General features: G+C 38.1%; 1 long non-coding RNA gene across 2 annotated transcripts in view; it reads left to right on the plus strand.

Moving 5' to 3' along the window:
• Positions 1–26,891, plus strand: part of LOC139355871 (uncharacterized) — a 147,320-nt gene that overhangs the window by 92,224 nt on the left and 28,205 nt on the right. Inside the window, exon 6 of one of the 2 annotated variants that reach the window (XR_011607106.1) lies at positions 8,654–9,653. The exons of the other annotated variant lie outside the window; for it this stretch is intronic. This is a non-coding gene — a long non-coding RNA (uncharacterized lncRNA). Of the gene's footprint in view, positions 1–8,653; positions 9,654–26,891 lie in introns of those variants that run through there. 2 annotated transcript variants of the gene reach the window in all.

Consider the following 26,891-nt stretch of genomic DNA (forward strand, 5'->3'; position numbering starts at 1 on the left):
CAAATCGCTTCATATTTATGAGCTTCTGATTCCACATCTCAAAAATAAAACAGCTTCCCTTAGATGATTTTTGAAGTTCCTTCTAGCTTCAACACTTAAAAATCCCTTTGCTTATTTAGAGATGTCTGAGGTTAGGTTTTACCCAGATTTGATTACTATACAAGGGAAACAGTAAAACTGGAGATAAGACTTGTCTCCAGAAATATTAAGAATAAGTTGGGTCAGTGGCATTTCTAAGGCCCATTAAGAATTATAGCATCTTTCTCCATGGCAGGTAGTGCCAATAGCATTGTTAATTCATGCATTAATTGATCTACGCCTGGGGCCAAAACTGGAGAAGGAGAGTGCAAATACTGGCAGTGCTCCCTATCTCTGTCAAACTTTTAAAAGTTGATGAAATGTGGTTCCGATAACTATAAATGGTAGTCTTTAAAGGGAAATATTGGATAAATGTATCACTTTTTTTTCTAACTTGCCTTCTTTGAATCAAGAAGAGATTTCAAGCCAATTATAAGGAAAGAAGAGACGGCTGCTGAAATGCATCAGAAAAAGATGAAGCATAGGGAAGACAGACTCAGGGTTCCTTAGACGAGATCTTTATCTTATTGCTGCCAACACTTGGAAAGAATTTAGAGTAAAAGAAGTGAAATGCTTTTCTTGTATAAATTCCTTCTCTGAAGGTAACAGAAGCCTAACTACGGGTTGGTTGTGAGAATTCCAGCCCCTTCTCTCTCTTTTTTTTTTTTTTTTTTTTTTAGAGAGGATCTTGCTCTGTCACCCAGGCTGGAGTGCAATGGCATAATGAGAACTCACTGCAGCCTCAACCCCTTGGGCTGAGGCAATCCTCCCACTTCAGCCTTCTGAGTGGCTGATGCTATAGGTACATGCTTCCAGACCCATGTAATTTTTTTTAAATGTGGAGATGGGGTCTTACTATGTTGCTCAGGCTGGTCTTGAACTTCTGGCCTCCAGTGATCTTTCTGCCTCAGCCTCTCAAAGTGCTAGAATTATAGGTGTGTACCACCATGCCCAGCCTACTTCCCAAATATTTTTAAAGAATCCAAAACGGTCTAGGAATAGAAAGGTAGTATGGGCTTGCTTTGACTTGTCACCTTTTACACTAAGTTCCTGCTCCAAAGTCAGTCAGTGGTCCCTACTTTCTCTTTAAATTCCTGCAGCTGTGGTCCCTTCCCCATAGTATTTTCTCCCTGGAAGGGCTTATTCTTCCTTCTTTATTAATCAGTGCTATTGTGTGTATATTAGTCCATTTTCACACTGCTATAAAGATACTACCTGAGATTGGGTAACCTAGAAGTAAAAGAGATTTAATTGACTCACAGTTCCATGTGGTTGGGGAGACCTCAGGAAACTTACAATCATGATGGAAGGAGAAGGAGAAGCAGGCACCTTCTTCATAAGGAGGCAGGAGAGAGACAGCACACAGGGGAAACTGACACTTTTAAAACTATCAGATTTCATGAGAACTCCCTCACTATCACGATAACAGCATGGGGGAAACCACCCCCTTGATCCAGTCACCTCCCACTGGGTCCCTCCCTTGACACATGGGGATTACTATTCCAGACGAGATTTGGGTGGAGACACAGAACCAAACCATGTCGTGTGCAACAGACTTAGTGATATCTGGAGGTAAAATGAAATACCATGAAAGTAAAATGTACTACAGTACAGCAAAAATAACACACAGCCTGAAACCATGCTTTCAGCCTTCTTGCCATATGAAAATTTTCAGAAAATGCCATGATCCTTTGGCCACCTATGACTTATTGCTAGTAGTTGGGGCTACATTCACCATCACTCTAAAAATGTCTCTAATTTCCTCTTTTGTTCTATATTTCAGGATCTTTGTTCTCTTCTGAATAACAATGACAATATCACCAACATTTTTGGGGGGTGGGTTGATTTGGCTTCATAATTATGCTGCTATTACTTTTGCAAAACCAGAGAACTGTCCAGAGAGCCTAAGAGCAACCTAGCACCTCCTCTATCATGAGAAAGGGTTTCCACAATTTATTCCTTTATTTTTTTTATTTTTAATTTTCATGGATATATAGGAGTTGCACACATTTGTGAGGTGGGCTATTTCAATACAAACATACAATTTGTAATGATTAAATCAGGGTCACTGGGATATCATTAAACATTGATCATTTCTTTGTGTTAGGAACATTCCAATTCTACTCTTATATTTTGAATACACAATATATTACTGTTAACTATAGTCACCACATTGAGCTACAGAACACTATATCTTATTCCTTCCAATGCTATATTTGTATCCATTAACCAAGATTTGTTTATCATTCCCTCAATAATTTATTTTATAAAATTGCATTTTTCTTTTGCATAACCTATGTATATGTAACCCCTTATATTTGTACAACATTTTATCCTTTGCACAATGATTTCTTTATCTATGATCCTAAGAGGCTTGGGTCATATGTTAGCATCAGACACTAGCACCTCTTACCCAGGCAGCTCTGAGCACTGTTTCAGTCATTTAAATAGTCTCTTTGTCTCTATTTTGCAGAGACACTGTATACCATCGTCACCTTAGGAGCATTTAAAAAAATATTATCTTGGGTGTTCTATCAAGCCTAATAAGAATTTGGGGAGGAAGGTGGGTGCAGGGCTTATGATTCTGAATGTTTAGAACTCTTCACATGTTGTGGTTAGGTAGCTGGACTTAGGATTAGTCATTAGAACTCACTGCTGTGAAGTTCAATCTCTTGCTATGGCCAGCCTAGTTTTCTGTCTCCTTTGATTTCTTTTTTCCTTTCTTCCACCTGTATCTAGCCTCCTTCTCTGCCATCAACTTTTTTCTCTCTTGTTCTTTTCCTTCATCAAATATTAAGTTTTCAATATGTGCCCAGCACCTGGCCTCATACCCCCAGTACCCTGACCAGTTGTGATAGAATCACCCCAGTTCACTTCTCCTTTGCTCCAACCACACCAAATTGCAAGGAAACAGCCCTTTTCTCAAAGGCATCTAGCATTTCATTAGTCACTATCTCCCCTCTCATATCTAAATGTTTATGAGCATTTTGGGAGTCATTCCAAGGTGACTATGATGTTGCTTTGGAAATATTAAGATATTAATCCTGTGTCCTCATGTGATAGTGACCATTACTATTTGCAGTTGAGCTGTTCTTTACTTCTATCTTCTTTTGGAATCACAGTTGAAAATACCTTCATGGCCCAAGGAAACGGAATACAACATTTATAACAATTTATATATAAAAGACAGTGGAGAAGCTCTGTCTCCTAGGAGTTCAGCACAGCATCTCCAGGAAGAGTATCTGAGCCCAGGAACAAGACACCCTATTCAATATTTCTCTTATATTCTTTTAGAAAGATATTGTAATGCCATAAAACCAAGAATATTATTTATACCTATTTTTTAAAAAGCACAGATTTAGGAATTAGTCTAATCCCAGTTTCAAGTCCCACCCTTTTCTCCAGTCATGCACGTATTTAGACTTTTTATTCTTTCATTAACACAGGGAAAATGAAGACCGTTATGACAGTTAGCAGACATAATTTTAGAGAAATACAACTTCTTATCAAATAAGCCTGCAATAAGTATTTGATGAACAGGGCTCTTCAATATAACTTCCAACACTAATTTAATGAGAAGTATCAAATGAATTTTTTTTTATTCTGATATCTCCCATGAGACAAATGATACTCTGCAGGCCTATTTTTAACAAATGAATTATTGACTCAAACTGGCACAATTAATCACAATATAATGGGATCAGGGGATGTTAGGGGCTCATTCATCATAGCTGATGATGAGTACTGACTCTTCCGAGAAATGAAACTCTTTAATCACTCCTAGATTAACAGTTACATGCTTTCAAATTTCAATCATAGGAAACTGGCAGTGTAGAATAAGGAGCCCAGTGCAGGAGGAGAATATGAAGGAAGCATGCAGAAATTGTTGTCTGCCTTTAGTCATCCAAATCTTGCCAGTACTCTTCAGTGAAGAGGAAAAATGATTTATTAGAAAGGCAGTGGGTGTTAGTGGGCTGAAAGCAAGGATGGAAATTAAAATTCTTGGGATCTGGATTTACCTTTTCCACTAAAAATCTGTGTGATGCCTAACAAGTTGCTCAACTTCTCTGAATTTCATTTCCTTCATCTGCAAGATGAATCTAGTACAATCTCTCAAAGTAAATTTCCTGTGAAGATCAAATGAAAAAAACTTACATCTTCCTGTTTTGGACAATTCAAAAGCAGAGTGCCTTTCATATAATCCTTGTAATTGCTATATGGAATGTTTCTTTTCTATTGCTAGGACTTGTACCCATTAGGTATTTTTGACTTTTTTTTTTTTAAAAAGATATACAATAAAATGTGAAAGCCAAATAAGGAACTCAGAAGCAAAAGTTATAATATATTTGCTAATTCAACAAATATGGCCATTTCTATCTTGAGCTCCGCCGATATAGAAAGATGAGTAACACGACTTTTGCTCTCCGGGAATTAACAACCACATTGGGCAGACAGACAAAAGACCCCCATCATTTGTGCATATCAAAAAGTAAAAAGGCAAAAACACTTCGTGTCTGCCAAAAACACAAAAATTAGCCAGGTGTGGTGGTGCCTGCCTGTAGTCCTAACTACTTGGGAGGCCGAAGTGGGAGGATCTCTTGAGCCCAGAAAGCAGAGATGGAAGTGAGCCGTGATCATGCCATTGCACTCCAGCCTGGGTGACCGAGTGAGATCCTGTTTCAAACGAAAAAAAAAAGGCAAAGCAATGAGGGTTATTTTTTTCACCAATCAAAAGTATGCACATAGAAAAATGAAATGATAGAGAAAAGCTCAACTGCTCCCTTTCCTGTATGGTGACTGGTGTGGCTTGAATACTTGTCCCCTCTAAAACACATGTTGAAATTTAATTGTCATCGTAACAGTATTAAGAGGTGGGACGTTTGAGAGGTGAATAGACCATGACAGCTCTGCTCTCATTGGTCGAATTAATACCATTACAAAAGAATGAGTTTTGTGCCTTCTTGCTTGCTCCAGCTCTCTCTTGTCCTTCCACCTTCTGCCATATTATAATGCAGTAAGAAGGCCCTCACCAGATCTTGGACTTTGTTTGATCTTGGACTTCTCACATCTAGATCTGTGAGTCAAAATATTTCTGTTTACTATAAATTACACAATCAGTGGTATTTTGTTATAGCAGCGTAAAATGGACTAAGGCAACGCTCAAACTTCTCAGTTTGCCCAATTCAGCACAGATTTATGCCTGTTTATTTTTTCCCCTGATAATTTTTAATAGCATCTGCTTTTACTCCCCAAAGTGTCATGTTTGCATAATACATTTTTGGTCAACCTAACTTTAACTATTTCTTTTTTCTTTTTTGCTATTACCAAATATCTAAATATGCCACGTCTTTATTTTCCTTGTCATTGTTATAGCAGTCCGCAGTCTCCCCACCTTTCTGGAGACTGGCATAGCTCATACCTCCCCTGCCTTCTCCCACTTCTTCCTAATATAGTTAAGTAAGAATTCTAAGTTTCCACTTTTGCCTCCACGTGCAACTTCAAACATCATACTTAAACGTTCATATCATATTCTGTAAAGGCTAGTTTTCTTGACTCCCCATTTTAATGATGATAACATTAACATCCCACCCCTCCATTTCTATACTTCCTTCTGTCTCTTAACTATTGCTTGGTATACCTTTGCTTTTATATCATCAGACATGATTTTTCAACTTGATATTTATTCTTCTTGCCTGTGCATATGGTGCTGTTTGTCCTTGATTGCTTTTCCCTAACATATCCCTTTGGGACACTCCTTATTCTTCAAGACCTAGGAAAATGTCTGTTCATTTGTAATGTTTCCATTCAGTATTCCAGCAAAACCAATTATTTCAGCTTCCACAGATTATAATAGATTCCACTCTACTGAAATCACAACTGTATACTGCACATGCCTCCTACTAAATCTGAGCTCCTTGGGGAACATTTTGGTGTTTCCCAAGTCCAGCTTAAGTTCTTGGAAGATAGTGACCATTAAATAAATGCTTTTTGTGGGAGTATATGTCTGTTTACATATCAGTTAATATAAATACTAACTCAAACTGGTAGTTGGCTTAAGGCTCCCTGTGTAGTCTCTTACTAAAATAATTCTTACTAAAATACTGATTAAGGTATTAAAATAAGATTTTTCAAAAATACCACCACTTGATACTGACAGATAACATGGTGGCAAATAGTTAAGATAAATAGGGCTGGTAGTGTACAGATGCCCCAGAAGTAAGGATTTCAGTCCAGCTAGGGAATCATGACCAGCTGAAGGGAAGAGAATATGGAATAGATAGAGAAAGAAAGAAGTTATAAGCACTAGCAATAATAACATAATCGAGAAGATAATTTTTTCTTTACTTAGAGGTGAATTTTGATATATATCTATAAATAAGCACATAAATACAGTTATATATCTATATATCTATTTTGATATGTAACTATAGATGTATATATAGCTATATATCTATATATACATAACTATTTATATCAATATATTTATATAGAGTGATATACATCATTAGATATATATAGTTTATAGATATATAGTTTTTTTTCTGTTTTTCACTCTTCAATTTCCATACCAATTAACATAAGATGTGCTAATACCTTTTACCTCCTTACATATCCTTAACCTTGTATTTTACAAATATTGGCCCCAAATGGATAAAATGACACGGGCCTTTGGGGATCTTGGTGTCCTCTTTCTGGGAAGAGGGTTGCTTTAGGTTGTGTGAGGGCTATTTGCATCATACTATGTGGAGCATGGTTTTTGTATTATCTTTATTTAAAAGCTAAACATAGTTTTATTTTTTATTTTTTATTTTTTTTTGAGACGGAGTCTCACGCTGTTGCCCAGGCTGGAGTGCAGTGGCGCGATCTCGGCTCACTGCAAGCTCCGCCTCCTGGGTTCACGCCATTCTCCTGCCTCAGCCTCCTGAGTAGCTAGGACTACAGGCACCCGCCACCGCGCCCGGCTAATTTTTTGTATTTTTAGTAGAGACGGGGTTTCACTGTGGTCTCGATCTCCTGACCTTGTGATCCGCCCGCCTCGGCCTCCCAAAGTGCTGGGATTACAGGCTTGAGCCACCGCGCCCGGCCTTAAACATAGTTTTAAAATGTGTATATGGATGTCTCATTGGCAAAGACTGAGCTGTGTGGGGTTTTATTATCATCAAGTTGGTTAACCTTTCCTGGAATCCTCTTCCAATTTGGTGATGAGTAAAGGAGTACTTGCATAAGATTTGGGAGACAGAAGGTTATGGTGGTTAGTGGTGGTAACAGACTTAGAGGCGTCAGAGAGTTCCCCTTGTCTTTGAATGTTTCGACTCTATATTCAATTCTTCTTTGCAGCTGGTCCCTACCTAGACACTTGGCTGTGGATCTGTAGATTTCTTCCATGTATTTCTCCTCTCCATGGCTTCGCTCTAATGATGGATGTACTAGGTTTCTCAAAGTAGCTTGCTAATGACTTCTCTGCTCCTCCAAATCCCCTTATCAGATATGCCCTCCTCCCTAGTTCCTCCCACAATTATATACTGTCTAATGGCTACAATAAATCCCTTGTCTACAATTTATAGTTATTCTGCTTATCTGTTTGAAAGTTGATAGACACAGATTTCATTGGAATAGATAAAAGAATAGTAGAAAACGGAGGAATTGACAGGATTACAATGGTAGTAGAAGACTGTAGCACACATATCGACACCTTTTATAGATCAAATAGAAAAAAATTAAACTAGTTATGTAAGTCCTGAATAACATAATTAATACGGCTATATGTGTAAATGTGCATATATTGATTTTTGTGTCCTACAGAGAATATTCTTTATTTTCATCATCAATAAAACATTTATGAAATATTGATCTACATTATGTCCCAAAGAAAAACTTAAAAATAATTATAAAAAGCAAGCACTTGGATCAATGGATAAGCCTTGAGTATTTATCACAGATGTCAAAGATTATGGTATCCTGTGGGACTAGAAAAGCTACAAAAGATAGAAGTCAGTATGACTCAATAAGTATCTGTTTAATACTATGACCCAGGTACTATGTTAGGTGCTGAGGATTTGTGAGGATACACATGACATGACCATATATTCCTGGTGCTGACAGTCTGACACAGGAGCCCAAAGGGGAATTCTAAGTAGGCTACAGGGGATGGACCGTAGTTGGGACTGAAATCAAGCATTGCCTATCCCAGGCACAGTATTTAAAGGTGAGAATAATTTGTGTCAAGGAGTGATTGAAATGATTTTTTATTTATGAAGAAACCAAATAGTGGGAAACCTGAAAACATTTGAATTGTATTCAGTTGACAGTGGAAGCCACTGGTGGTTTGAAATGTTTTGAGAAGATTAACCTCAGGAGCATTGCTATGATTTGAATGGATACCTCAAAGTTCATAAACTGGAAATTTAATCCCCAATGCAACTGTGTTGAGAGGGGTCTTTAAGAGGTTACTAGGCTATGAGGGCTCTGCTTTCATTAATAGGTTAATGTTGTTATCATGGGAGTGGGTTCATTGTCATGAGGGTGGATTTGTTATAAAAGTGAATTTGGTCCCTTCTTGCTCTTTCTCACCCAGGTGATGCCTCCTGCTATGATACTGCAAGAAGATCCTCACCAGATGCAGCCATTTGATCTTGGGTTTCCCGGCCTTCAGAACCACAAGCCTATCCCCATTCATATCCCCATTCATATAATGGCATTCATTATAAATTACTCAGTCTGTGGTATTCGTTACAACAGCACAAAGTGGACTAAGACAGTGTGTAGGATAGATTGGAATGAGGAGCAGAGCTGGGGATAACTTGGAACATGAGGTTCCACAATAGAAGGGACTTAGTCTATATTAGTTACAGTGAAAGCAAAAGGAAAGGTGGAACTGCAAGTAGAGGTTCAAAAACTTGGAGGCTGCTTTAAGACTGGGAGAGAGAAGTAATCAAAAGTAACACCACCAATTTAAAACCTAGATGACAGAATGGTGTCAACATTGACAGAAGTAGGTTGTATAGTGTTTTCCAGTTTCTAAAATGTGTTTCCAAACTTTCAAGAAAGATGGGAACTTAAACATAAGCCAGTAACTTCTTGCCTCTAGAGTCCCACAAAAATTACCTGTTGTTAATAATGGGGTTTATTTTGCGTTGGAAACTAATGAAGGGTGCAAGGCAAGTTCCAGAAACTTGGAGAACATTTTAATAAAATGTAGGGCAAAATCTACCTTATCTGGCCAACAACCTATGCATTTTGCTGCATATGAAAGAGAAGTTTGCTAGATAAGTGAACCAAAGAGACCCAATCAAATCTCTTCAATCCCCCAACCCACCCAAGGCTCTGAGCAGTGGAGATTTTTATTTAAACATACTGTGGGATGACCTGAGAAGACATTTGTGTCCCATCAGTTTGTCTGTGGTACCAGTCTGGTTCGAGAGTCTGCATCAAGCAATTGGCTGATGGCAATTCATAATCCTGGCATAGACAACAGAATGTGGAGAGCTCTCCCTAACAATTTCTGACTGTCTCACCTTACCTAAGAGAAGTTCATCAGTGAAAATGCCAAGTCACTCTGAACTTACTACCTTCCAGTCTGACATGTCCATATTCTTCTAATGCTGAAAAATTTCTGCACTGGTAAAGTATAAAACCAGTGTAAATCTGTACCTTTCTCTTTTCTTTTTGAAACTTAAAAGGTATATATATATATTTTTTTTTCTTGTAGGGACTCACAAAATCTATGAGAGAAACCATGTCAGTTCTTAATACTTTATTATTTTCAGCTCTTAACAAGCATATACAAGTCATTTAAAAAATGCACAAGTGGGCCAGGTGTGGTGACTCAAGCCTGTAATCCCAGCACTTTGGGATGCTGAGGCAGGCCGATGACCTGAGGTCAGGAGTTTGAGACCATCCATGGCCAGCATGGCGAAACCCCACGTCTACTAAAAATACAAAAATACAAAATACGAAAATACAAAATTAGCCAGGCGTGATGGTGGGTGCCTGTAATCCCAACTACTCAGGAAGCTGAGGCAGGGGAATTGTTTGAACCAGGCAGGGGGAGGTTGCAGTGAGCTGAGATGGTGCCACTGTGCTCCAGCCTGGGTGACAGAGGAAGATAAAAAGAAAGAAGGAAGGAAGGAAGGAAGGAAGGAAGGAAGGAAGGAAGGAAGGAAGGAAGGAAGAATGAAAGAAAGAAGGAAATAAAGAAATAAAGAAAGAAAGAAAGAAAGAAAGAAAGAAAGAAAGAAAGAAAGAAAGGCACAAATGGAGAAAAACCACTAGCACAAAAATATTCTATAATTTTAAAAGAAAACTTTCTTTAGATTTAGAGCAGCACTCTTTCTATGGGGCTCAAACTACTGCAATAAATAGAGAAATTGCTGAACATTTCAAATGTGTATATTCTACAGTACTCAAGCAAGTATTTCATTTGTGAATTTTTTAAATGTCATAGGGAGGTAACGATATGAAATCATAAAAGTCCCAATGAAAAAAAATGCAAGTATAGACTTTAAAAATGCAAGTATAGACTTTAAATGCAAGTATAGACTTTAAAACCACAAAGTAGCAGTGAGCCACTAAATGGAGACTACTGATAAACTGAATCAGTGAAAATGAAGGAAAATCCTAGAAATTCTCCCAGAATTCAAAGGAAAAACATAAACCGAAGTAGTAAGAGAATTGTGAAAAAGTCTGACTTAGGAAATCCAAAATATTCATAGCAAGGATTGCCCAGAAGAGTAAAGCCAACAGAAATGCTAGAAGTTTTTTGAGAGAGTTCATAGACTACAAAGAGCAATAAGTGAAAATTCTACCTAGACGTGACTGATGAAATCCAGTATTTAGAACAACTTTCCCTGTCTACGTCTGAGTCTACCTCCCTATTAGCATCCAGCCACCCTATGTTCCTGTTTAAAAATGCCGACATTTTAAATGTGTCAGTGAATCCCAATGACTGAGGTTTGGAAATCAGTTGATAAGTTTAATGCAATTCCAATACAAATTCTAAAATGATTTTTTTAACTTTACAAAGGAATCATAAAGTTAATCTGGAAAGTTTTTGAAACATTTAAAAAAGAATAATACATATGGAGACATGTATTTCTAGATTTTAAAGAATTTTTATAAAACTACTATAATTAAGTATGGATGATAATAGAATAGAATAAAAAGACTCTGAAACAGACCATAGTGTGTAATTAATCAAAGGATAAAGATAGTACTTTAATCAATGAAGAGAGATGATTATTGAATAAGTGCTTCTATAACAATTGGCTAGCTATTAAAGAAAACAGCTATGATACCTCCTCACATCACCCACAAAAGGAAATTCTACATGAAAGAAAAAGATAACTATAAAATATGAAATTACTAATGACTTATAAGAAAATGTAGGTAGGTATCCATCTGACATCACATAAAAGCAAAATAAGAAATTATAGACGAACGCATTGAAAGATTTTAAAACGTAAAAAACTCAAAACCCATATTCATCCAAAAACTGTAAGCAAACTTAAAAGATTTATTATTGTGTATTTGGGTATTATTCGCACCACTAAGATAGAGCTATAAATGTATAAATGCAAAGCTATCAATGTATTTGAAAAATCAAGAAGAAAAAACAAATTTCATAAGAGAAAAATGAGCAAGAAATATAACGAATAGGCATTTTAAACACAGGAAGAAAAACAGTAGTCAATACATATATGAAGATAAGTTAAACCTGTGCTAGTTTGCTATAGATGCCATAACAAATTTCACAAACTTGGTTGCTTAAAACAAGAAGCATTTATTTTCTTATCACTCTATAGTTCAGAAGTTTGAAAGTAGTTTCACTGGGTCAGCAACAAGGCCATGCTTCCTCTGCAGGATCTAGAGAACAATCCCTTTTGCAGCTTCTAGTGGCCACAGACATTCCTTAGCTTGTGGTCATATCGCTTCAATCTCTGCTTTCTATTCGGTGTGTCTAATTTTCTGCTTCCTTTCTCTTTTAAGAATACTCGTGATTGCATGTAAGACCCACCCAGATAATCCAGCATAACCCCTAATCTCAAGATCCTTAATTTAATCACATTTACAAAAATCAATTTTTCAAATAAGGTAACATTTGCATACTTCAGGGATTAAGACCTGATACTTTTGGAGGTATGTATAGCCTACTACGCATAACGAATAATCAAATAAATGTAAACCTATTGATAAAATATTAATATATTAAGATCTATATTTCATACTGAATGAAATATTTAAAATTATCATTATAATTATATTTTCCTTTTCTTTTGTAAAATGTTCAATGGTGAAACATTTCAAGGCTGCCTGTCTCTAAACAATGAAAATGAAAACCCTATGCTCAGAGCATTAGCCGTATCTCAGTTATCTCTGCCTGAAAATATCTACATAAAAATATATTTAGATATATGCAAATATATAGATATATTTATTTTAATTTATTTAAAGGTCAAAGACAATGAAACCAGTGTTCGTAAGAGGCTGGATGATAGAATATTAATAAATTGTTTTTAGCGGGTAATTTGGCAACATATATCAAACTACTTAAAAGAATTTAATCTTTTTTGTTTAGATATTTCTCAAATGAAGGTGATTAAAGCTGTGCACAAAGATGATCATTAGAGTATTATTATAGTACTATTTATAATAGTCAAACTTTGCAAATAACCTGAATGTTCAAAATTTTCCATAAAGGTACAATATGCCAAGCATACTTTAAAATTCATTTCTTGAAGAATGTTGAGATAGTGCAAAGTACATGTGACAAAATGCTAAGCATGCAAAGCATAAAAGGCCAAACTGTTTTATTCCAATTTTGTTGAGTATATTTGAAAACAAATAAATGCCCACACACGCACACAACTGGAAGAACACACTTTATAATATTAGGAGTAAACATTTCCGGATTTCTGAGTTGTGAGATGATAAAAGGTTTTTTTTAATATTTTTCTGTTTTTTATATATATACACATATATATATATAATTTTATTTTTTGCAATGAACTTGCCTTTCTTTAATTTTCTTATCCCTGTTGTACTGAGATCCTAATCTCATAACTACTTAATCACTTGACCAAAGGAGAATGAGCTGAATGGGCAGAGCTGAGAGGAAAGAGGATGATGGTGATTTAAATTTTTTATGCTACTGTGCTAATGGGACATATAGATACAGCTTGTATATGAGCTCTAGGCGCTTGGTGATAGAGTGGGACTAAATGTGCATGGAGAAGTACTAGAGGAGCTTTGTGAGTTTTCTCACGCTATAGAACTTCACTCTGGTATTTGTTCCTATGGAGCCCCCATATTCAGAACCCAAAAGTCTTTCTACTTCCCTCTCCCTGAGTGTATGTGCATGTGTACTGGCTGCCTGACCTGAGATAACTCATTTCTCAGATAAAATATTAATACATGAAGATCTAGATTTCATATTGAATGAAATATTTAAAATTATCATTATGATTATATTTCCATTTTATCCTTTTTATGTGGAATGTCCAATGGGTGCAACTTTTCAAGGTTGCCTGTCCCTAAATAACAAAAATTCAAATCCTGTACCCAGAGCATTAGACATATCTCAGTTCTTTCTGCCTGAAGATATCCACATCTCTATGTAAATATATAGAGATATATGTGTATATATAGTTATATACGTTGTATATGTTTTGTGTGTACATATATGTTTTAAATATATATGTAAAAATATACCAATGAATCAGTTTTAGACTCTGTGTTGCAAAAGAGAACGTGGGAGGAGATATGATTCCTGAGGACAGTGAATCATAGAATCATAAACTTCTAGCTCTATGAGAGATTTACATTTAGCCTCCGGGAACATAATCTTTCCTTCTGTTTTGAGTGAAACTCTTACTGAACTACAGAGTGGCATTTTGCAATAGCTTCAGAGCTGGATTCTGGGCTCTCCGGGGGAAGTAACAAGAATATAGAAGCTAGCAGGCCACAGAGTGCCTGGGCCCTGCTTCCTGGGCAGAGGCCTGAGGAGACAAGACAAATTCAGAAAGTTAATTTTTACAGAAATTCTTAGAACCCAGAAGAAGGGCTTGAAAATAGCCAAAGGAATCCCAAACATTGTAGCTTAAATAAAGCTAAGAGAATGGGACTGGAGCAGAAAGGGCCATATGAAGATGAACGGATGCCTTAGCATCACCTTGCATAGACCAATAGCCAGGGACCAGGGAGGGAGATGCATGCTTCAGTGGGTGCTGTTCTGTGTAGAGGACATCAAGGGGCAGAAGTCTGCCTCTCACACCTGGGCATTGCTTCATGCTATGGTTTGTATATTTGATTTCCCCATACTTCATGTTGAAATGTGATCTGCAATGTTGGAGGTGGGGCCTAATAGGAGGTGTTTAGTTCATGGGGGCAGAGCCCTCATGAATGTCTTGGTGCCATCCTGAAGATAACATGTCAGTTCTCACTCTATTAATTCCCTCAAGAGCTGATTTTAAAAAGAACCTAGAACCTCCCCACACTCTCTTGTTTCCTTTCTTATCATGTGATCTCTGCACATGCCAACTCCCCTTCCCCTTCTGCCATGAGCGGAAAGAGCCTGAGTCCCTCACCAGAAGCAAATGCTGGTGGCATACTTCTTGTACAGCCTGCAGAACCGTGAGCCAAATAAGCCTCTTTTCTTTATAAATTGACCAGCCTCAGGTATTCCTTTATAGCAATAGAAATGAAATAAAACTGTTAATCACCTCAAACTTGGGTGCAACCCCAGGGAGGTGGGAGGCAGGAGAGCTAAAATGGCTCAAGTAAGTTTCTACCTCCCTAGCTGGATGGAAGCTCAAACAACTACTAACCTAATTTTGTGGACTGGATTCATCCCTGCTGAACCAGTCTGCTGGGTCAACTTCCCAGTGGAAGGCAGTGGGGAGGGGCCCGTAAAGAATAGAAGTGAAACTTTTTTGGGTACTCTTTGTGCCCATCACTGTCTGCTAACTGGAAGGAAGAAAAGAAGCTGTAGGACTGGCCCTTGGTACCCTTGAGCAAAGCCTGAACTTTAACTCTGGAATTGAGGCTATTCCTGAATATCTCAAGGGGATCCGGTAGCCAAAAATACCTTTGTTTATGGGCATGTCAGAAAGTTAGAATTGAGAGGAGAGGCCTTGGTTTACAGAGGAGAGGAAATCCAGAGACCCAAATATTGAGCTGGCCATGATTTCATTCACTGGTTCAATTTAACAGCTTCTTGCAACATATGCAGTTTACATTATGGTATCCGGCACATGTAGACTTTGGCTGGGATTATCCTCCTGAGTTCAGAATTTATGATTGCACAAATAGACATTGAAGTGAAGAGTAGGCATGCCAGAATAAGAAGAGGGGAAAGACTTTATTGTGTCTCTTCTGGGTTGTGTTAACTCTGTCCTCACCAGTAGAGGAACAAAAGGCTCTCCTTTCCCCAAAGGGAGGCTGGGCAGGAAATGAATACACTGAGATTCTGCTCTGGGTTTGGGGGAATGTAGCTTCTCACTCCTTTTCTTTCAGCTCCCAGGAGTAGGATGCCTAAGAAGGAAAAGGAGGCTGCTGAGCCCTTTTTTGGTTCTAAGAAAATGAGGTCATTTGAGCAAGAAAAATAGCAGACTGGACATTTAATAGCAGGGCCCAGAAACCTTATAAATACTTCCTCATCAGGGCAACATAGTAATTTACTGCCAAACTCAAAACAGGGTCCTTTGAAGTCAAAGGGAGTTAAAATTGAATTAGGGCTGTGAGCATGTTAGTCAGTTTCACTGATGGCCAATGTAAAGAAAATACATTTTGAGGGTTTGTCCAGTCGTTGTGTAATTACATTTAATTATGGTGAGAGTAACCATTAGGTAAGGAAATCTGATGTAACAAAAGAGAAAAATAAAACATTAACTGACTAGAGTGATTTAATTTTGACATAATTATTTGAATACCTTATGCAAATTTTATTCTCATCATCTGATGTTCTCTTCCAGTGTAGCTATTTTTTGAACTATCAATGTACTTCTGTGCTGAAGTGTTTGAAACAGCATCAAATACAATGACTGGTTCTTTTTCCATTTTTTTTAATTTTTGCTATTGGAACAAAGAGAAGAAGCAATGGAAGATCATTGGCCAGATACTGTCATAAGCATTTCATTATTTCCATTTTATAATGAGGGCATTGAAACACAATGTTTTATTCTGTTTTCTGTTGCTTAGAACAGACTATGTAAAACTGGGCAATTTATAAAGAAAAGAAATTTAATTCTTGCAGTTCTGGAGGCTAAGAAGTCCAAGGTGGAGGGGCACATCTGGCAAGAGCCTTCTTGTTGGTGAGGACTCTCCACAAAGTTCCAAGGCGGCATGGGGCATCACATGGTGAGACGGCTGAGTGTGCAAGTTCCGGTCTCTCTTCCTCTTCTTATAAAACCACCCGTTCCACACTCATGATAACCCACTAATTAATGCATTAATCCATTAACTCATGAATGGATTAATACAGTCATAACGTCAGCGGTTTCCTGACACAATCACCTCATAAAGTATCCACCTGTCAATACTGCCACATTGGGGATTCCATTTAGACATGAGTTTTGGAAGGGACAAATATTTAAACCACAGCTCACGGTAAGGCTAAGTAATTGTTCCAAGATCACAGAGCTAGAGAGAGGTTGAGCTTGATTTAAAACTTATTTTCTTGAGTTCTCCTCCCATCCAACTCCATCTGGCTTCTGTACTCACCACTCCCTCTGCTCTGCTTTTAGCAAAGTCATCAAAAAACTCAGCTGCCAGACTTGAGTAGCATTTCTGAAATGTTGCTTGTTTTGTTAGCAGTATTGCACACTGTTGACCACTCACTCTTTTTCTGAAATGCTTTTCTTCCTTAGGTTGGTGACTCTGTTCTTCCTATTAAGTGTTAGTTTATTTGGCATCATTTTACCTGATATAATTATAACAGATAGTAATGCCCACAGCTCATATTTATTAAGTGCTTCATATGTTCTAAGTTCTTTACACTGTCTCCTAACTGGATTTGTATCATTCAAATGGGAAGTATCTCAGTAGTGGAAATGATAATTCCCACTATTTGGTGGATGTGAAAGTCAAGGCTCTGAAGAGTTCATTACATTGGATACAGTGTATTGGACACTATATTGTGGTGCCAGAATAAAAACCAAGGCTCATCAGGTTCTAAGCACCTGCTGACTGGATGCTTGTGCCTCTCCAATGAGTGTTTTTTGTGCTTTTTTTTTTTTTTTCACTCTACACGCTTTCTTTGAATAACTTCACTCTAGGTCATGCTTCCATCCACCTCCCAAATGCTGATGACTTCTGTATCTCTCTTGAGCTCTAGGGCCTTGTACAGATGCTCCTTGACTTATGACTGGGCTATGTTCCTATAAAGTCATTATAAGTTGAAAATATAATAAGTTGAACATGAATTTAATATACCTAACCTACTGAACTTCATAGCTTAGTCGGGCCTACCTTAAACATGATCAAAACACTTTCAGCACAGTGTTCAATAAGTTACATGAGCTATTCAATGCTTTATTATAGACAGGCTTTGTGTTAGATGACTTGGCCCAGCATCTTGAGAGAGTATCATACTACATATTACTAGCCATGGAAAAGACTAAAATTCAGAATTTGAAGTATGGTGACTACTGAATACATGAATACATATCACTTTCCCACCATCATAAAGTAAAAGAAAAAATTGTAAATCAAACTGTTTTAATTCAGAGACCATCTATATTCAAATGCCTACATGGGCGTTGTCACCCAGGTATCCTCTAAGGCCTTCACACAAGCTCCAGACTGCCCCGTTCATCTTCACTGTGTCACTTGATGCTGTCACCTTCTGTGCAATTTGTCTAAGCCGGAAACTGAGAGGAGTTCTTAGAGTCCTTCTTCTCTTGACCTGCTCCACATCCAAACCTAAGGATTCTTCCTTCTAAAAATCCCTCTCACTTATCTCATCCATTCCTAAGTTCTCCCTGCTTCCCCTTGAATGCAGGATCTCAGCTCCACTCCTGTAGCCCAGCAGGACCCTCCTTACCTGCCTTCTCTCCTTCTAGCCTTAGGGCCTCTGTCTCATCTGCACCTTAGGATCTCCTCAACGTCAAGTCGGGTCACATCACGGTGCTTAGAATTCTTAGAGGCCATCATAATTGTTTCCTTCTATGATTGTTTGTTTAAGCAGTGGAATCTGATTCGCATTGAAATCTTACAAGGAACCCTGATACTTAAGACAGGCAAAGGCCAGGGAAGGAGGCACAGAGGCTTTCTGTTTGGCCTTCCCCTTCTTCCCTGATGGACTTCATTCACTCATGCTTTGTGCGTGTTTACTGAGTGCCAAGTCTGTGTGAGCACTGTTCAAGGAACTGGGAATAAACCAGTGAGTTGAGATAAACCTAAGCATCTCCTTTACAGAGCTTGCATTCTAGCCATGGTAGACATAGAAGGAACAGTTAAGAATAAGTTAAACAAAATTTAACAGACACACGAAATTATTTAGGACAGGCTATTCCTGACCAGCAGGAGAGAGACGTTGGCCTGACCAAGGGGAGTCAGAGGGAGGACAGAATCTCAGCCTACAGCAGACAGGGTTTTCTGATGAAGTTGTGGAGCAGATCCAAAGCATAGGTTGAAGACTTGAGGGCATGTCAGATAAACCTCTGCACACCTTTACAAAATGGAGAGCATCCCTCATGACCAAGTCCTCCGCACATGTCCATCCTATGGGCTTTCCTAGCCTCTGCACATCATATGCTGCCCTTGTGCTTGTGATGTGTGACGCCCAGGCCCCTCTTCCCAGCCTTTCTGTGGGCTGCTCCCTCTTCCTAGATCTTGAACCCTTTGCAAACTCCACCTTTAAATCCCAGCTCAAATGCCTCTCCTTCTTTGTAACCTTTTCTTCCCCAGGTCTGTCTAGATGCTTCTTTATGCTTCAATTTAACTTGTTCTTAACTCCATTAAAGTATCTACTTGGTGTACAGTATCTAGTTGCTTCTTCCTCCCCTAAGGCGTTGGGCTTCTTGAATGCCAACCCTGAGTCGTTTCAGCTTGTTACTATGATGCTGGTAAGTAATGGGTACTTTACAAACACCTATTGAACAGCAGATAAATGTGTTCTAACTTCAAGACCCATTCCAGAGTGTTAGTGTTACTTTAGAATGTGAATTCAATTTTAGCAATAAGACCCTCAGGGCTAAATTTTTCTCTAAGTTTTTCCATAGTGAGAGTGAAATTTTGGAATGTGACTCCAATGGAATAATTGCAACTTTGCTTTTATAAGAGTGTTGCATATAAAGTGTCCACCAATGAGTACCCTGAGTTGGAATAGGAGCCAGAAGAAGCCTCACATGGAATGAAAGATGGGCCGTCTGTTGTTTGGGACCCATGGGCCATTTGGGGAGCTTTCTTGAAGTTAAATGAAATAGCATAAATTGACTTTTTGCTATAAAATCTTTAAATTTTACAGCATATGAAAAGCATATGTAGGACACTGGCCAGTCTCAGCATACCAGAAATTATCTCATATTAGTAGATGTATGATGAGACTCAGGGTCTATGATTTATACACTGGACACTTTTCCTAAACTGGGAGGTTTCTTTAGGCTGGGAGACCTATACTTCCAGGACAAACCTTGGCTTGACACCATAGCTGAGGCATGATTCGTATAATCATTTGTCTTCTCAAAGGTGAAAACTAAAACAACACTAGGATCAAATACTTCTTTTTTTTATTTTCTATTTTATTGAGATTGAGTTTTGCTATTGTTGTTGCCCAGGCTGGAGTGCAATGGCATGATCTTAGCTCACTGCAACCTCCACCTCCCGGGTTCAAGCGATTCTCCTCAACTTCCCCAGACCAGTTGAGATTGCAGGCATGCGCCTCCATGCCCTGCTAGTTTTTGTATTTTTAGTAGAGCCAATTGTCTATTGTTAGCAAAAACTTGGTTGCAAATTAATTTTCAAGTGCATTTATAGTAGTTGTTTATTTAAAACCAAGGAGTAATGTCATATCACAGATGTGAGCTGGGGCGTCTGCATGTTCCTGAGAATGGGAAAGAAAAATTCCAATATACCTATTCTTCCTGGGCAATGTGTCTGACACTTCACATGTTTTATCTCATTTAATTCTGACAATAGCTTTTCAAGGTATTTTATTCTCACTTTTCCAATGAAAAAGTAGAGGCTTAAGGTCACATAGCTAGTTGGGAAAGAGGCGGTTTTAAAATAAAGTGCTGTCGAATTACAAAGTTTTTTTTCTATTACACGCTGCTGCCTTCCTGCCTTGGTTATTTCTCATAATGAAACCTTTTATTCCACAGACACATGCACTGTTTAAATAAGCTCTTTTAGTGGTGTCTATAAATCATCTTTGAGTAAGGTGACCTGATGTCTAGGTTTGGCCTGGATACCCCTGGTTTATGCCTGTTGCCTTGGTGAAATTATTAATAGCACCACCTTCCACTCTCAGAATTTCCCAGTCTGGAAGGTAAATTAGATGGTCACCCTCTCTTTGAACTTGCAGATCATACCACTTACTCAGTTGCTTCATGGTGAATCCTTTGCCCAAGCTCTAGGGGTAATTTTTCCCCCTTTACTTCTCAGCTCCTAGAATCAATAGATCTTTAGAAATGTAGGAGAAAATTCCAAATGGAATCATTATACCATAAAGTCAACATGACAATGTAAGCTGATTTTAGTTCACTGAACAGATTGACTGAAGATTTTTCCAGTTGTTCTTCTGGAGAACTAGATTTAAATTGTGTTGTGTTAGAAACATTGCTATGCTAAAAAAGATATATACACATACCTTTTTGAGTATACATATGTGTGTGTGTGTATAAAAATTGTACGTATACACAACGGACATATACACACACATATCATGGTGGAAAGCAGTTCTCTGTAGGGCTGACAGTTGTCACGGAGAGACCCTGTGAATTTCAAATGAAGTATAAGTTGATTCTCTAAGCCCAATACAAAAATAACTGAGTCTCTATTTCTTGATATCTGGGGGTTCCCTTTGATGGTAAAGCATGCTCCTGTTTTAGGTTATCCAGGTGTGAAGCTAGACAAGCCGAACTTTCTTTTGGCTTAGTAAATCTGGTCATGAGGATACAGATCTGGAGATAAACCTTTAAAATGTCGGGTAAGAAATACCCCAAAGCCACCCCCTGCTTCCCGGCCTTGTAAGGGTAGCCATTCTTCATCTGTGTGAGTTATTTTTGTGGGACTTCTCTTCCTGTATTGCTCTTGTTAATTGAATTCCCTAGTGGGATGAAAGCATTTCTGTGCTGGCTTGAGAACAGAAGAGCCCAAATGCATCAACTGTAAATACCGATGACAACAGAATCTCATCCCTCCTGTTGTTATTTATTTTGAGAATTTTGCTGGGGCAATAGTTTTACATTTGACATTTATATAGGTCACAGTGAGCTAATAGCCATCTGCCATCTGGGGACTCTTTTATAATGAACATTATGGAAGACTATGGAAAAATTCTCTGGCATTTCTGATTTGCACACAAGCTGGGATGGGGTTGATCTTGACAATATGCTATTCCAGCTCACATTAGTCATGTGCTTGACTAAAGTGCTCACTCAGCCTCATACACACAGGCATGGTTTCCTAGGAGCCTGGGCTGGGGTGAGTCAAACCTAATTTTTTAATCAGTCTCAGATACATCTTTTGGCAGTGAAGATGAGCTCTGGCCTTAAGTTCAGAACTTCAGGGAATCTCACAATGGATCTAATGGCACTTGGACAAGACAATGTGCTTTCAATGAACCTCCTAAGTTAGTATTATGATTTCAAAAGAACAATGACTATAGGAGACCATCCTGAGTGTGTTGCCTGCAGACAGCCTGGTTCCATTAAAAGAGCATATACTATTTATTTAGAAGACCCGAGACCAATCTAGGCATTCACTTGAACACTTTCAGCCTTCATTTCTTCATCTATAAAATAAAAATAAAATGTCAACTTCATTTGTTTTGAAAATCACAGGAAATTATAAATAGCAAACACTGAGCACAGGTCTTGGTAAATGAAATTCTACCCCCTTTCAACACTGAATTGTTAAATTCGCTTTTTATTCTTCATGTATTCTGTCTTTCCAGTAGCCAAGAAATGTAGACATAGGTGGGGAGGAAGGAAGCAGAAAAACTTCTTTTTTTAACCCATGCTGCTTCTGCAGTTCTACCAGGAATATCCTGGGCAGTGAATCTAGTAATTAAAAGGGTCCAAGCAATTCTGGATTGTCTGTGGATTTTGGTGAGGTCAGGTCCATCTTTCCTAGAGGTATGGGTTCAACAGCCCATGGAGTAGAAGATAAGAGAATGCGTTCATACTCCCCATGATCAATGAACAAACCTGGGCTACTTGGTGAGACCACGGGGAAGAAGATGAAGGTGGGTAAGGACTGTCAGGCTGCTTCCAAAGGAGGTGTGTCCTACAGTGAAGAGGTAAGCCTGTGTATGTGGAACCTCTCTCTCTCTTTCTCTATTGGCAACTTCATGCTGCACAGTGGGAGATATGCACGTTGCTAGGGTCCATTCTTGCTGTTTTTAGGTAACTTCAGGTTTTTTTGAATATGCAGTAAGATGTTTTCCAAATCATTCTGAACCCAAAGATGGATAAGAAAAGAAAGACTGTAGACTAGCACTAACCAGATTTTATTCGCAACATGCGAACTGGCTTGTTACACCAGAAAACTCTTCTCCATATCTCCATTCCACCTGCTGTTTCTTTAATGATAGAATGAATGCCCTTTATTCTATCTAAAGTGAACAAAGTATAACATTTGGATCTTCCATTACCAATTATGCTGCTGAGATGAGATTTCTGCTGAGACTATTTGCTGATCCGAGAGCTTAATAGTTTTTGTTTTGTTTTGTTGTTTGTTTACCGATATGGGGTGAAAGAAAAGTTCCTTCTCCCTGCTAGAGATTTGCTAAAGTAAGATAAAAATAGATTAACAGATTAAAAGGCATATCCGTTTATTAACATGCATGGGGGAAAATCACAAGTGAGTGAATACTCCACAGATCAATGAGACTCGGAATCTTTTTTTTTTTTTTTTTTTTTTGAGACAGGGTCTAGCTTTGTCACCCAGGCTGGAGTGCAGTGGCGCAATCTCGACTCATTGCAATCTCCACCTCCCAGGTTCAAGTGATTCTCCTGCCTCAGCTTCCTAAGTAGCTGGGATTAAAGGTGTGCACCACCTTGCCCAGCTAAGTTTTGTACTTTTAGTAGAGAGGGGTTTCACTACATTGGCCAGGCTGGTCTGGAACTCCCGACCTCCAGTGACCCACCCACCTCGGCCTCCCAAAATGCTGGGATTACAGGCTTGAGTCACTGAGCCAGGCTGAAACTCAGAATCTTCTATGCTGTTCTATGCATGGGAGAGGGATATGGGGGAATGTAGGCACTCTTGATGGTAATAAGGGACTTCTAGGAGAATTGAATGGGCCCAAAGAGCAGACAAGAGTTTTAGGCAAAGTTCCTCTGAGTTCTGGGAGAGATAATGACAAGATATGGGAAGTTATGAAGTGGTGGAACTTCACTGTGAAAAGGGTTGTCTTATTATGTAGATAAAGCCTCCCAGGGAATCTCTTGGAACTGCCTTCAGAAGAATAGATAAAAAGTCAGTCTGGGCATGGCTACTGATGATTTTTAGTCTCTTTTCTTCTTCAGTGGTTAATCTTCCCTGGTTGTTTGATGAAATTTATAGGGAGGGGGTTTCAAGATAATTGAAAATAAATTTTTCTCAGTCAGATAAAAGAACTTCCAGAGAGAACCCCTTCCTGTGCTTTGGAGGTGATTGGGTAGGAGCTGGAGACTGTGAGAAAGTCCTTGATTCAGAGGTATCTTCTTAAGCCTTCCGGTTTCTTTATCTCAAAAGTGCTCAGCATGACCAAGCCCCATTCTTTGGGGTATCACTCTCTGAACCCCAACACCAATGATATCACTGGAATTGAATTTTAAACATCTCTGCCTCCACAGCATTAATCTAGTAACTTGAGACTGGTCATCTCCAGCCTCAGCCAGAACTCAGTCCTCTCCCTCTTTGCTTTATATTTATTCTCTTCTGTTATCTCTATATTTATGTGTTTCCTCCACCAGTCTACAAACTTTGCTTAGGACAAAGGCACATCATTTCAACTTGGTATGCCCTTAGCAGCTAGTATAGTGATTTGCACATAAGAAAGTATTCAATGAAAGTTTATTAAGGAAAGAAAGAAGTGACATTGGGTAGTGTAAAGAGCCTGCTTTTGCCTTTGAACCACTGCATCTTCCAATCTCTGTATAAACAGCCACCCCTAAGAGAGGCCTTCTTTCATCATCCATATTAAAGAACCCCACTCTTGTATTTTTTTGTCCATATCACTCTCTCTCTCTCTCTCTCTCTTTCTTTTTTTCTATATGACATTTAGCATCATCTGTAATTGTGTTTATGTAGCTGTCTCCTGACTTATTGCTCATCTTCCTCAGTGGACTATAGTAAACTCCATGAGGGCAAGACCTCATCTGTTTTGTTCATCACTGGATAGCCATACCAAGCAGTTGCCTGGCACATAGTGGGCGCTTAATAAAAATAACTAATGACTAAACAAAGCACCTGTTTAAAATGCTGATCTAAGAGCATTTCCTAGTGACTATGAGACCTAGTGTAGTCTGATTTTCTACTCTTGGTGAGAGAGGAGGGAAGGAAGGCAGGGATTCAAGTAGAGACTGTGCTCCTCTGCAGCAGGATGAGTGCAGCAGTTGGGGACTTGGGTTTCAGCCTTGCTTGCACCATTAACCAGCCAAGCATCCTTAGAGAACTCACCTCTGGATAAGATTCTCTCTGGGTCAAGGAAGGGTTTGGAGTAACTTATATGAAAGGAATTCTTCAGCACTACCATGCCCTTTGGAGCAATAAATACACCTAGGGATGACTTTTCCCTCAGGGCTAAAGCATTCCTGTGTCTTTTAATATATGTTAATAAATGAAAACAAACACAAACTATTCATTTACTCCAGACATGTAAGGTTCATTAACCTTTAGAGCTTATTAGGCAAGGATGGTGCTCTTTGGGGACGTTGGCTCTAACACACTTTCCCCTCCCAAGAGCTCTTATACACAGTGCTTATTTCCTACCACCAAGGTAGTAAAAGGCACCTCCTTGTTATTATGTGTGGATAGGAGGAGAAGGGGGTAAGTATGAAGGGGAGGGCATAGGACTGACTTCTGATTCGTACAAAGGATGCGAAAGCTGCATATAAAAGTCCAGGATTTCTATTTTCCAAAGGAATATAGATATCAGTGGTATATCAGTGAGTTGCAAACACACAAAATGATTAGGGAGATATTGAAAAGAAAGAGGCTGGAGGCACTTAGCATCAATAATTATTAATATCAAAAAAGAGTGAACGCCTAGTATTCTGTGTTCCCTGATGAAATAATGCAACAACAGCACTATAAGCTTGCCAAAAGAACCAAACCAGAGTCTGATCAATCCTTTTGGTCCAATTTATATTTGTATTCCCAATTTATAGGGAATACAAATTTCCAGAAGAAACATAACGAACTGCATCCTGAGTTTGCAAAATTCAAACTTTAAAAACTCTACAGGTCTAATAGCCCAGGTTCTTCAATAGATAACTATATAGAAAACAAAAGGATGGAGAAGAAATCTGTAGATTAAGTGAAATTTAAGGGACATATAAAAATTTGTTTTCATTGGCGAGATTAAACTTTAGTGTCAAAGAATGGACACACAGTATTTGAATATAAAGAAAGCAAAGAGCTGATTACTATGGATTTCAAGATACTGGCTACTTTTGGAATAAGGGAGGGAGCTGTGATAGGAATGGAGCACACAGAGGGGTTTTTGGTGTGGCTGACCCAGTTCCATTTCTTGACTTGGATACAAGACTATTTGTCTTATAATTCCTTGAGTATTGCATTTGTTTAGTATGGTTTAATTTTAACATGAAATGGTTTTAAAAAAAGAGGAAAAAATGTACACACACACACGCACTGAATTCACACTTGAAAAAATTAAGCATATGAAAAGATACTCATTGTTTTCGGATAGAATAGTTCAATATCATCAAGATAGTAGTTCTCCCAATTAAAACATTGTCATTGTTATTCTGGAGCTAGAGAGGTTAATACTAAAGTTTTTATGGAAAAAAAGCATGCCACAATATTTAGCAAAACAATAGAAGGAAGATCTCAGAGGATGACTCCAGATATTAAAAGATACTATAAAATCTCTGTAATTAATATATTTTAGAACTAGCATGGAAATATACAAAAAGAAAAGTAGAATGCAAAAGAAAGCAAAAAAAAAATCTGAGTAGATTTGGAAATTTAGAATATGATAAGGGTGGCATATCAAATCATTAGAGCGAATATACTGATGTTAGGACAACCGAATAGCCATTTAGACAAAGATAGAATGAATGCATTTTAGAAACATAAATGTAAACGTTTAATTATACAGCTATTGTTAATGGGTCAATTTCTCTTTTACCTGATTTTAGGGAAAGGCTTTATAACATAATTCAAAATCAAGATGCAAAAAAAGTTTAATAAAATTGCCTACATTAAAACAATACGTGGCAGAAAACAACACAAGCGAAGTCAAAGATAAGTGAATTGGTAGAAAATATTTGGAACATAGGCAACAAATAATGGACTAATAACAAGGAACTCTTAAAATTGAAAAAAAAAAAGACCAAAGTTATATAGAAAAAAAGAGCAAGGCATACACATAAAATACACATAAAATACCATTATTATTCTTCACAGAACTAGAGAAAGCCATCCTG

Source organism: Macaca nemestrina, chromosome 8 (genome assembly GCF_043159975.1).
Source record: "Macaca nemestrina isolate mMacNem1 chromosome 8, mMacNem.hap1, whole genome shotgun sequence".
Classification (NCBI taxonomy): domain Eukaryota; kingdom Metazoa; phylum Chordata; class Mammalia; order Primates; family Cercopithecidae; genus Macaca; species Macaca nemestrina.